The sequence below is a fragment of the Amblyomma maculatum genome, chromosome 3, assembly GCF_055883805.1.
Source record: "Amblyomma maculatum isolate TAMU_Amacu chromosome 3, ASM5588380v1, whole genome shotgun sequence".
In the NCBI taxonomy this organism is placed as follows: domain Eukaryota; kingdom Metazoa; phylum Arthropoda; class Arachnida; order Ixodida; family Ixodidae; genus Amblyomma; species Amblyomma maculatum.
The window spans coordinates 56,597,206-56,608,772 of NC_139346.1; positions in this window are offsets into that span (position 1 = coordinate 56,597,206).

Genomic DNA, 11,567 nt, shown 5'->3' on the forward strand with positions numbered 1-11,567 from the left:
TTACTTTGGTCTTACTTTGGAAGTTCGTTATTTTTTTCAGACTCTGTGTGGTGGACAGAAATCGTCATATTTACCTGAGTTGACAGTTGATAGTATTTACTGTAATCGCCTCCGCTGTATTGCTTTCTGTTGGTGTGTATGAGCTCGCTCAATAAGCTGCTTTTACAGTCGATCCAACCCGGCTTGTCGCCTTTGTGCCCTTAATGACGAAACTACTACGTAACACAAGCCAGCAACAACTGGTGCAGTTATTGATATTGGGTATTGCAACTTCAAAAATTGTACCCAATGGGTAAATTAACCCTCCATAAGTAGCGTCCTTGTTTGCCTTCTGGGCATATTCATTCTGTAATATCAATTAAAGCTCTCAATTCAATATGCCCGTTGCGTATTTTAAAGTGCTTAGATTCGGGGGAGACATGTTTTGATATAGTCTATGCGGTTTAGCCTCCCAAGGAGACTCAGGATATGGAGGGGCTCCGTATGGAGGGCCCGGAGAATTTTCAGCACCTGAGGGTTTTAATGTTCACTGATGTCGAACAGCACAGGGGCGCCTTGCTTTTCGCCTCCATCCAAAAGCGGCCGCCGTGGCCAGGATTTGATCGCGCATCCTTGGGAACAGTAGTGGAGCACCCTAACCTGTGAGCCGCCACGGTGTGCGGTCAAACATGCAGTATAGAGTGCAGTTAAACTGGATTCATTTCATTTCCCTTCGTGGTACAATTGATGGAGGAAGCTCGTAGTAAAAGCTACCATTTGGAAGCTTGGCACACCATGGGCCCCCAGCTTGGAAGGAGAACAGTAGTCAGGGATATGAAAACAAAATTGAATGGCATGACTATATTAAGGGACGAAACAAGAAACAGGCGTGACAAAAGTGCTCTGCTCAGTTTAAGTTCAGCACCGTGACAACAATTTCGCAATAAAAACAAGCATAAAGAAGCAGTTATGACGCGTAAAACAAGAAGCAGGTTAAATCAGTCACGAACAAAAGCAAAAAGTTTTCTTTACTGTTTTCAATACCAATTGACATTAACATGCAAGCATAAACCGCCCTTTTCACTTCGTCCCTTCTTTACCAAGCTAAATTAGGGCGGGGAAAAGTTACGGCAAAGTTTCATCGTACCTAGACAAGATGCTGCACAAATAAAGTAGAATAATTTATGCATCAATTGAAGTCGTCAGCTTTAAACGATGTGTGTTCTCTATTGAAATCTAAATTTTTTGAGTAAGAGCGCAGTTCCGGGCTAGATTAGTGTGAAAATAAGCGTCATTGTCTTGATTTACCTTCGGATGATATATGCGGTTGTCAGCCGCTGATAAACAATTTCAAAATTACTATCTGACGTTCTGTGTACCTTTGCTTCTCTTGAACATCCCCTGCCTTTTAACTCTCTCAAACGGGCTCTCATTTCAGCGTATATCAGCGGCCAGCGTTGGTTTACGACGCGGCTCGAATGCTAGCTCGGTTTTCTAACTACTGCTTTCGCACGTTATGTCATGCGAATTCATCGGGGCAACCAGTAATTTTGAACTAATCTCACTTTTGCTGACAACTGAAGTGGTAGCGCATGTTACTCAGGAAGATTTATTTACGCTGAACTTTTGTTAGCCTCTAAAATGTTGTGATGCCAATGCTTAACGTCACATATAATTTTAGACACTCATTCAGGAGTGTCAACCTAGAAAGTAGAGAGACTGATGTCTTGGGTTTTGAGACAAAAGCGAGTGGTTGACCGCCGCCGGTAGCCGGAAAGTATATTTGGTCATGCAAATGCGACCTCACCAAAGCGTGGTGGGTGGTGAGAAAAGTTTATATTCAAAGACCATACAAAAGTTCTCTATTCTCTTGACCCCAAACGGCCAGGATGGGGCTACAGCGATGTCGAACGGACCACTTGGTTATAGCCCTTAGAGAGAGATGAAAGCTGTGCTCTTTTCGCCAACAATGTGCGCCGCATCAGTGACCGACCTTCCGGAACTACTAAACTGCGGATACAACTGTTGCACCTTGCAGAGATATGAGTAGCAGTTACAAAATAATTCAAAGGAAAATCTTCGAAGAACAGATTCATCCCGAACAGCGGCAAAAGAATTTTACGAATGTAAGTGTTATCTAAGCCGCGCACTCTACAAATATGGTTGAAACGTGAGTGAACGAACAAGTGTAATGAACGGCAAGGAGCGTTGAACGCCTGCCATTGATGCATTTTCTCGCGCAGTTGCTTGTGTATTCGAGGTATGAAGAACTCACTTAAAGGAGAAATATGCGGAACACGAACCAAAACTGCAAGTCGTGCCTTCAGTTTAGTAGCACCCCGAAATATGTGTGCAATATGAAGCTATGAGAAAATTGCTTAGGAATGTTATGCTGGTGTACAAAACGTAGGTTGCTGTTAGCGTCAAATGTCATTTGCTTCAGATCTACTCTAAGAAAGAGCAGCAAAAATAACTAAAACATAGATTTCCTCCCTTTTAACACCGCTACTCAAACGAAGCAGTGCTACGATTTCAGTGCACTACAGATTTGCACACGGAAGTGAACTCGCACTTGCTGATGCACTATGAAGGAACGCTAGGAAAGGAAAAGAGCAAGGTCTACCTGATTATATTAGAAGTCAAACAGATTGGGCGGATGTTCTTACTCTAGAGCATCACCAAACATGAAAAATTGACGATAAAAGCATTTCTGTGGATTTCTTGAGATGGCACATGTCCCACAAAACAATTCCCACTGATTGCAATGCATTGCATAGTTTTAAAGGTCATATTCAGGAGCTTGACTTTGGCACTTTTTGAAATGCAGCCTTCTGAAAGACACTACTTGATTCCTTTGCTCAAATTAATATAACAGGGTTTAAAGGGCTGAAGTCTCTTTTATTCTCATTTTTTTTGAGCAAAATGTTTTCAGCATTTTTGAGTTGCCTTCGCATTTTTAACGGATTAGCGTTTATACAAATGTTCGCCCTCTCTACCTTCCCTTCCTTCCCTCCGGTTAGAGATAAAGACAAGAGGTGACAGTAAAGCTACCGGTGACGCTACGGTGGGAACGAAGTGATGTCTCGCAGGACACGCGTCCAAACGCTAGCCTTTGTCGGAAAACCTATTATGGCTCCATTGCAATTACTCCAGACAAGCACTTCTTTTGCGGAGAGCATCTATTTTTCGCTGATTCCCAAGAAAGGTACTTCATTCGTGTGTGCTTCACGTGCGTTGAAAAATATGCAACTGTGGTGCACAAATAAAACGCATACAATGAATAAGGCTTATCTCTCACTCTTTGGATCCTACCTCAAAGCATCCCCGTCATTGTTATCTCTGAAAGCATGTGCCAGCAGTGAGGAGTCATTGGCGCACATTGTTCGAATGACCGTGTTCTTGAACATCTTATCACCTATCACATTCATGCGGCGTTGGTAAAGGGAGGGCTGCAAAGGTGGCGCATATAATCGGGCTGGACATTTTTTGTATATAATGGCGGGAGCTCCTGAACGAAAGGACTTCGAAATTTTCCACCTTGTGACACAGGCTGCTGTCAAGATACGTGGCACCAGGTAAGTAGAATTCGTCCGCTGAAAGTCTGGTCCTTTCATATTTTGGCAGTGCCGTTCCGACAAACACCGCGAATACCTGACGACGCTAAGAATTAAAAAAAAATGCATTTTATGCAAAAAAAAAGGCGAAATAGAGATCATCTTTTAATTACGTTTATTGAAAAAAGACATTCCTGACAAGTATTTAAATGGAAACCTTAATCGCAGAAGAACCAGTTGAATGTCATGTATTCCGAATCTAGTGCTAATTTGATTGCTATGTGGTGTCAGCGTATAGTTTAGCTTTTTGCTGTTAAAGAAATGTGCGAAGTCCATTTATACACGCTTTTGCACAGTAAAGGCAAGTGATAAAACGAGAGTCTAAGCATTCGTTTTTGTCGCACAATCTTGAAGGAACGTTCTGTCAAGCCAGGCTTCAAGTAGTGGCGTCGCGTACAGGCAAGACACGTCAATAGCAGGAACTTTCCATATGACAGTTGACAGCTCATATTAGATGTGACAGAGGTTTGGAATTCTAGCTATGGGGGTGATTTGAACTCATCTTTTCTAGCGCTTTTTTAACACACAAGGGACATTAGATGAAGGAGGAACACATAAGAACAGGACGGATCTCCATGTGTTCCTCCTTCATCTAATGTCCCTTGTGTGTTAAAAAAGCGCTAGAAAAGATGAGTTCAAATGCTTTCCAACTCGCCCAAGTTTCCGCCTTATTAGGGGGTGATTTGGTTTTGCATGTGACTGCTTCATTTGGATGAACTTATCCGAAACTAAATTAACTTCGAAGGAAAGCCTTTTTTGTTCCTAAGTTTGCTTTAGTAGCTTCAGTGCACTTCTACCAAATGTAATTCCTAATGTAGCTTTAATAATATGTGATTTTAACAAAAAGAATATAGTTTGACGCATTAATCTACGGTCAGTTTAAACTGTAGAGCACAGGGGGTCTGCTTCTGAGCCATTTTAGTGGGGCTTGGTTAACATTACTGAAGGTCCTTCCCATTGAAGAAGGTGGGAAAAAATTCGTACCATCAAAATATTCGGAACACTGGAAATGTATTACAAGCCGCACGAATGTGCTAAGAAACAGACCCTATGAATTCTACACTTTTGACAATGAATGAACGTTTCGCGCTAGGGACACCCCGAGTTTATGCGCTGATGTTTCAACTATAAAATGCGAGACATAAGATTATCAATGGTTAACTCAGCCCAGCTTTGTCCAAACTATTTATTTACCATTTATTGAAATTGTGAGTTAAATTAAAGGTAAGCACAATATCGGTACGCTGAGATAGGCAGTTACTGTATTACATAACAGGAAACTACGTTAATAAACTGTTGTTTGGAAATGAGTGATATAAAGGTGCAATTCATAACCTATTTGATAAGTGCGTCTCTATTGTCTTTCCAACTTCTATGACAATCTCAATATCAGTTTTAATTGAGGTCAGAGCAATATCATTTCTTAAAATTAAAAGATCTTAATATCTTCCACGTAGTACTGCGGATTTTTGTTGTTATTTATTTATCCCAAATTATACTTCCATACCTGGTGAATAGGGTAGTGCGGAAGAGTACACACATGGCAAGGGAGAATATATTATATGTTACAAATAAACACATAACTATATTGAGACAGCACGTAAAAAAATTGCTGAAACAAACACAGCCACTTGAAAATAAAGTTGAATGATCTTACAGGTGGCTTTCACAAGCTTGGAGGTGGTTGATATCCTTAAGAAATTTGTAAATAATTTAAGTGTAAGTATATTCCACGGATCATTGAACACGGGTAAAACGTAAATGCTTAGATCTTTTCAAAAGCATTTCGTCCTTTCAGGGACCTTCACGCGTTAACTTTTATCATTCATGGCCGGCTCAAACGCGTTTTCTGGAATGAAAAAGTTAAGTACATCACACGAGAAATATTTTCAGCGCCTTTACAATCTAAAACTACAAATATTACACAAGGTTACAGTAAACGATAAGCTCCGCTACATCAGGCATACCGTTCTGAGCTACTGATGCTTCAGGATATTTTTCACCGGACAGATGCACATAAAAAGACAAAGCAAGTTTGCATGAAATGAACTCTCCTCGATGGCTGATATGCACTCCTTCGTTTATGATTAAATATTTCTACGTAGATTTAACAAGTTATTGGAGATAAACTTGTGTATAGAAAAAGAACTGCGCGAACTACAAAACAATGCACTCGAATAGCAGCACGAGAAAAAATTGGTGGTGGCTTAGCTTGGTTGGGCCTGGATATCAGAAGCGAAAAGTTTTGGCGATGCCATGGCTTAGCTTGTGGTTCCTTGACGTAGTTGTGGCTTACCTTGTTGCTCACAGTTGCACCTTATAGATATTATATGGCTTATCATCACGGTGAAACATTGATTGCAACCGTACATCACATAAGAGAAGCGCGCGGCAGCGGCTGAAGGTCAACCGGCGGAGTCACGTTAGCGGTTGCGGCGGCAGTGGCGGCTCCAACCACCTGCGCCTCTCTTGTGACGTCCCGTAGTTTGCGCATGCGCAGCTGTGTCTTTTTCTAACGACGCATCACACGCGAGACTCGGAGGTGACTAGCCTAGTGAAGCTTTTCGCTTCAAAATTTACAAGTATCAAAAGAAATAGTTAAAATGAACAAAACCATCAGTACATAAGTATGAAAAATAAAAAGCAAATGTGCAGTCTGAATAAAGATCTCTGTCGTTGGTACTAGTTTAGATATGAGAAAAGAGATATCAGGTTTGGCAGGAACGTGACACCTTCAGCACGGCTACTGGAAGCATTATTCTCATAGCGAATAAAATCGCAGAACAATTGTGTTACTTGACAAAGCATTATTACAGCGTAGCAGTTGTGGGGTTTCTGGCAGTGGAATAAACAAATCTCTTAAAAGAAATCTAACCCAATACTATTAAGTAGGTTTATCCTCAAGATAGAAATGATTTTCTGCTTATTTTTTAATATTATTACGCGGTGGCATGACAAGCGATGGAACACGGCGACACAACAGAAACAGTACGACGTGATGACATGACGATGGAATATGCTTTAATGGCCAGCGGGCCTGGCGCGAGCGCTCCGTCCTGTGCCACTGCCCGCTTTGTCATCTTCGTAGCAATATATTTGTCATGGTTTAAATCATGCCTTCTTTTTGAAGAATGTTCTCTAAACTGAGAAAAACCGCCCTCTATATTGTGAATAAACGCATATGTTCTCCAAATGAAACAAGGGTACTTGCTGACTCCAAGGTAAAAAAAAAAAAATGTGCATCGAAATGCCCATGTTGCCCCTCTTGTGCGCCGCTGATGACGAGTAAAAATTTTGGAGAACCGACATTAGTTTAGGATAGTAACTTGAGTGACTACCTACAGCTTTCAAAACAATTTATAAGCTTCATTTCATTCATGAGGCCACCGAAGTATTGGTCTTCAGGATCCGTCAGAGGCGTCAGCAATCTCACGTGATCGTGCCCACGGTCACACTGCCTTGGTCGTACAGTCGACAAAGGAGGGATAGTTGCTCGGTTAAAATAAAGTTTATAAGAACTACTATGTGAGCATTATGCTAAAACAGTGCTAGAACACGAACAGATGGGAATAGACTAACGCACATTGCGCCGTTCGTGTTCAAGCACTGTTTTTATATATTGTTCAGCCAACTCGCCCAACAAGCCACTCCGCATAATTAACTTTTGTGAGTGCAAGAATGTTATAACTTATCCTGGCCTTTGCCTTCTGGCATGCGCAGATGAGGAGGGGCTTACTTTAGGGAGGCCTAGCTTGAATGTCCGACTGTTACCTGAAACAAGTGATGCGAAAAGTCATGATACAAACTTAGAACATATACAGCTCCAAATGTTAAGACGAAACTTTTCCCCTTTCTCGTGTTTTGCGTGCATCAACGTATAAAGGTGATTTGTCACTATCGCTTTAAAATCAGCGCTCCGGCTCAAGCAATTTAGACAGATGTCCTCGCCATCGTTTTGCACGATTGCTTATTGTAGCTGGCGCGTTCGCGTTATGGCGCAATCGTTGTGAGAATACCTTCTCGAGCCGGTGCCCACGTGTGCTTTTCCGTTTTTTGGAGTGTTACGAAAAGTGATTGTAAGCTTTTGGGATGAGGAAATTTTAGGGCGGAAGCTTTATTGCCTCATTGTTGTCGACAGAAGGTTGTCAGCAGAAGATTGTCAACAGAGGTGTCACGCTTTCGACAGCGAGAGTCAAAAATAAATTAATAAACCTTGTCTTCACTGCGAATAATATCTACATCCCTTGGATCGCCAGCCAAGCTCTTTACCAATCGCGCCACGCCCCGGATCGTGAAGCGCTCTTCATAATTCCTCTTGTCTACAGTGAGAATGATAGCGGGATTCCACGAGTGACAGATACTGCGGCTTTCCTTTCCTGTACACAAATTATAGAACGCCGGTGAACTTTCACGCGTTCAATAAAATGATGGTTGTGTTCGATCAGGGGCGTGCTTTGTACCGTCACGGCAGGTCATGACGTCACCAGGCGAGTCATGCATATACGAAGCTGACCCCGCCGGGCGTCCGATGCAGACGTGCGTGCGGCGCCTTTCATTTGGCATTTCCTCGAACGCCGCACCAAACAGCAAATTGAAGCAGACCCCGATGTCTTGGAGGCGTTAGTACAGCAGGCATCAGCGGCGTTTGAAATTAATTTACAGAATAGAAAAGGCGGACTATCGGTCACAATTCTCCGCTGAAACTGATTTATTTATAGGAAGGGGAAAGGCACGGTAACTGTCTCACTTGTTTTTCTGTGGACACCGCAACCGCGCCGTAAGGGAAGGGAGGAAGATGGGAGAGAAAGTGGAAAGAGAGAAAGAGGAGCCGTAGTGGAGGGCTACGGAGTAATTTCGACCACCTGGGGATCTTTAGCGTGCGCTGACATCTCCGCTGAAACGCTGAAACATGTACCGTGCCATAAAAGAAGGGAGGAAGGTGGGAGTTAAAGAAGAGAGTAAGATGGAGGTGCCTTAGGGGAGGGCTACAATCCACCGCGCTATAATGGCTTTTGCCTCACCGCACTTTAGTTGTCCAAAGTGCCCCCTATAAAATTTCTACCTTGGGGAGCGAAAGTTCCTTCCTCAATGATCTTGGCCTTTTGTTGCCATGTCGGACGCACTTGTCCGGTTGGTTTTAACTCACCTTGCTACATGTAACTTAATCTAAATATCTATGTCACTTCACAGCTGTAACATCACGCCACAGCTGTGCAAATTACGATACACTGTGTATACCTTCATGAACATTGCCATTTAAAACTGTATATTGCTATCATCATCACCATCGCCAGCTTGAATTTGTCTTTTCTATGTAATAGCCATTTGTGACGTGTTTCCTCGTTATGAGGGGCGTTATGTGTGCGGTTCCCTGTTATTAACCATGTGCGTTTTCGGCTTTATCATTTGTCACCGCTTATGTCAGTGCCTAATGTCTAAAAAAACGTTTTCTAAACTCAAGCGAGAAGAAGCTGCAGACGTTAAGTATAGATACGGGAGATCGTATGAAACCCTTCAAAGGGCAAAGCATGCTTCCCGAGCACCCCTCCTTCCGCCTCCACATCCGTGATGCGGAAAGCCTTGCCCTTGTTTGCCATGGAATGATGATGTTTGCTGTGAGGTCTTTATCGGTGTGGATTTCCGTTTTACACGAGAAGCGAAGTAAGGCGGCCATGACAAGTGCCGTAGAATGCCTATTCCATAGAGCTGCTACCTTGTACACGCGGTTTTCTTCGCCTGAATACGATATCGTACTCATACAACGCGTCCGAATTTTCTGGATTTTGCGTTTCCTTCATTCTGCTGTGAGTTAGGCTTTTGCGGAGGTCGCAGGGAAATGGTGTGTAGGAGCTTTCCGCAACAGGTAGCCCCCATGTGTAAACACTGCTCAACTCCGGCCACTCTCATACACATGGCGTGGACTTGTAAACACTACAACACAGACAACTCAAACACCCCAGAGACATGAGAGTCTCTCCTGCGTACTTCCGAGCGCGTGTTGAAGGCCGCGACATCTCAAGGGATCCCCGCAGACCTCCTTGGGTAATTTTTGTTGACTTTGTTCTCGTGAAATGTAATGTGTCAAGACCAGGTAATATAAAAAAAAACCAGTACAACCGGCACTTTTACTGGTCCCCTGTTTTTGGATGTACCGTGGACCACCGTGGATGCTTTTGGACCACCGTGAGCCATTCGGCCAGCCTGGTTGGAAGGGTGTGGTCGCTTCGGCGACCACCCAGCTTGTAGGAAAATTGGAAAGAAAAAGCAAAACAAAAGTGCCAAGTGGCTCACGAGCAAGTTTGTAAGATAATGTGACACAAAATCTCTGAAGTGAACTTGTAGGATAACCTGACACCACAGAACAAGCGCCTGCTTTGTTGGCACGTGCACGCACTGAAGAGATGGGTTATCAGTTCACACGGCAAAACGACGGTAGAGTGTTTGTTCGAAGGGCTCCCGGTGGATTGACATTGCCCATCGCCAGTGAAGCTGACTTATCTAAGGTGCGCCCGCTATCTGTAGCTCCGGATGCCATTCAGAATGTAGGAGTTGCGTAGGACACTTGTTGAAAGTAAATCCGCAATTCGTGCACAAAATGGAAATGCGCCATCATAGCCTGCCTTTAAATAAAATGTATTATAGCGTCGATGATTTTAAACCCTTTTACTACCGGTTGCTTCAAAAGAAGGACGCTATTCCATATTTTGCATTAATTCTCTAAGCCTAAGGAACAAAGTTGATGTCTCCACCTGCATAAATCTTCTTGAACACAAATTTGATGTTTTAGCCTTTACTGAAACTTTGTTCACAAACAGCTTAGAAAGAATTAATACAGATGACTACTCTGAATTCTCCATTTACAGAAAGAACAAGAAAGGGGATGGTGTGTCATTGTATTTTCGCCATGGGATGCCCTATGCTTTATTGAAAAAATAATGATACGTTCACGAGAATTACGAAATTCCGGTCGTGCATTCATAATGTGGATTCATAATGTGTTCTAACCCCGCAATTGTGCAGGAATTAGAGAAAATCGGGAAGGTACGATCTAGCCACCACAGGATGGTAAGGTCTCGAATTAGTCTAAATCTGAAAAAGCAACGAAACAGATTAGTAAGAAAAAAGTTCGTCAACGAATTAGCGCTGAGGGGGAGGGCAGAAGAGTTGAAAATCTCGCTACAGAATAGATATTTAGCTCTAACCGAGGATGAAGACATTAGCCTAGAAGCAGTGAACAATAATTTCAGAGATACCATTACGGAGCGCGCAGTAGAAGTAGGTGGCACGACAGTTACAGAGGATATCGGTACGCTGTCCAAGCGGACGAAGGATTTGAATAAGAAACGCCAAAGTGTAAAAGTTTCAAATCCTACAGATCAGATAGAATTGACAGAGATAACAAATCTAATCAATAAGAGCAAAGTTGCCGATATAAGAAAGTATAACATGGAGAAAATTGAGCATGCTGTAAAGAACAGGGAAAGCCTTAAAGCAACGAAGAAGAAATTGGGCACAGGCAAAATCAGATGAATTCGTTAAGGGACAAGGCAGGCAATGTCCTCACGAATATGGATAATAGTCTAAAAAACCGAGGTTTTCTATACTGATCTCTACAGTAGCCAAAGAAGCCAGGACAATAATGAGATTGGTGGCCGGGAAATGCAGTCAGACTTTCCGCCAGTGACGAAGGATGAAGTTAAGCAAGCATTAGAAACTATGAAAGGGGGAAAGCAGCTGGAGAGGATCAGGTAACTATAAATTTGTTGAAGGACGATGGGATTATCGTGCTAAAAAAACCGGCCACCTGTATACGCAGTGCCTGGTGTCATCGACGGTACCGGAACAATGGAAGAACACAAAAATTATCTTAATTCATAAGAAAGATGACACTAAGAACTTGAAAAATTACAGACCAATCGGCTTACTTTTCGTTACGTATAAGGTATTTACTAAGGTAATCGCTAATAAAATCAG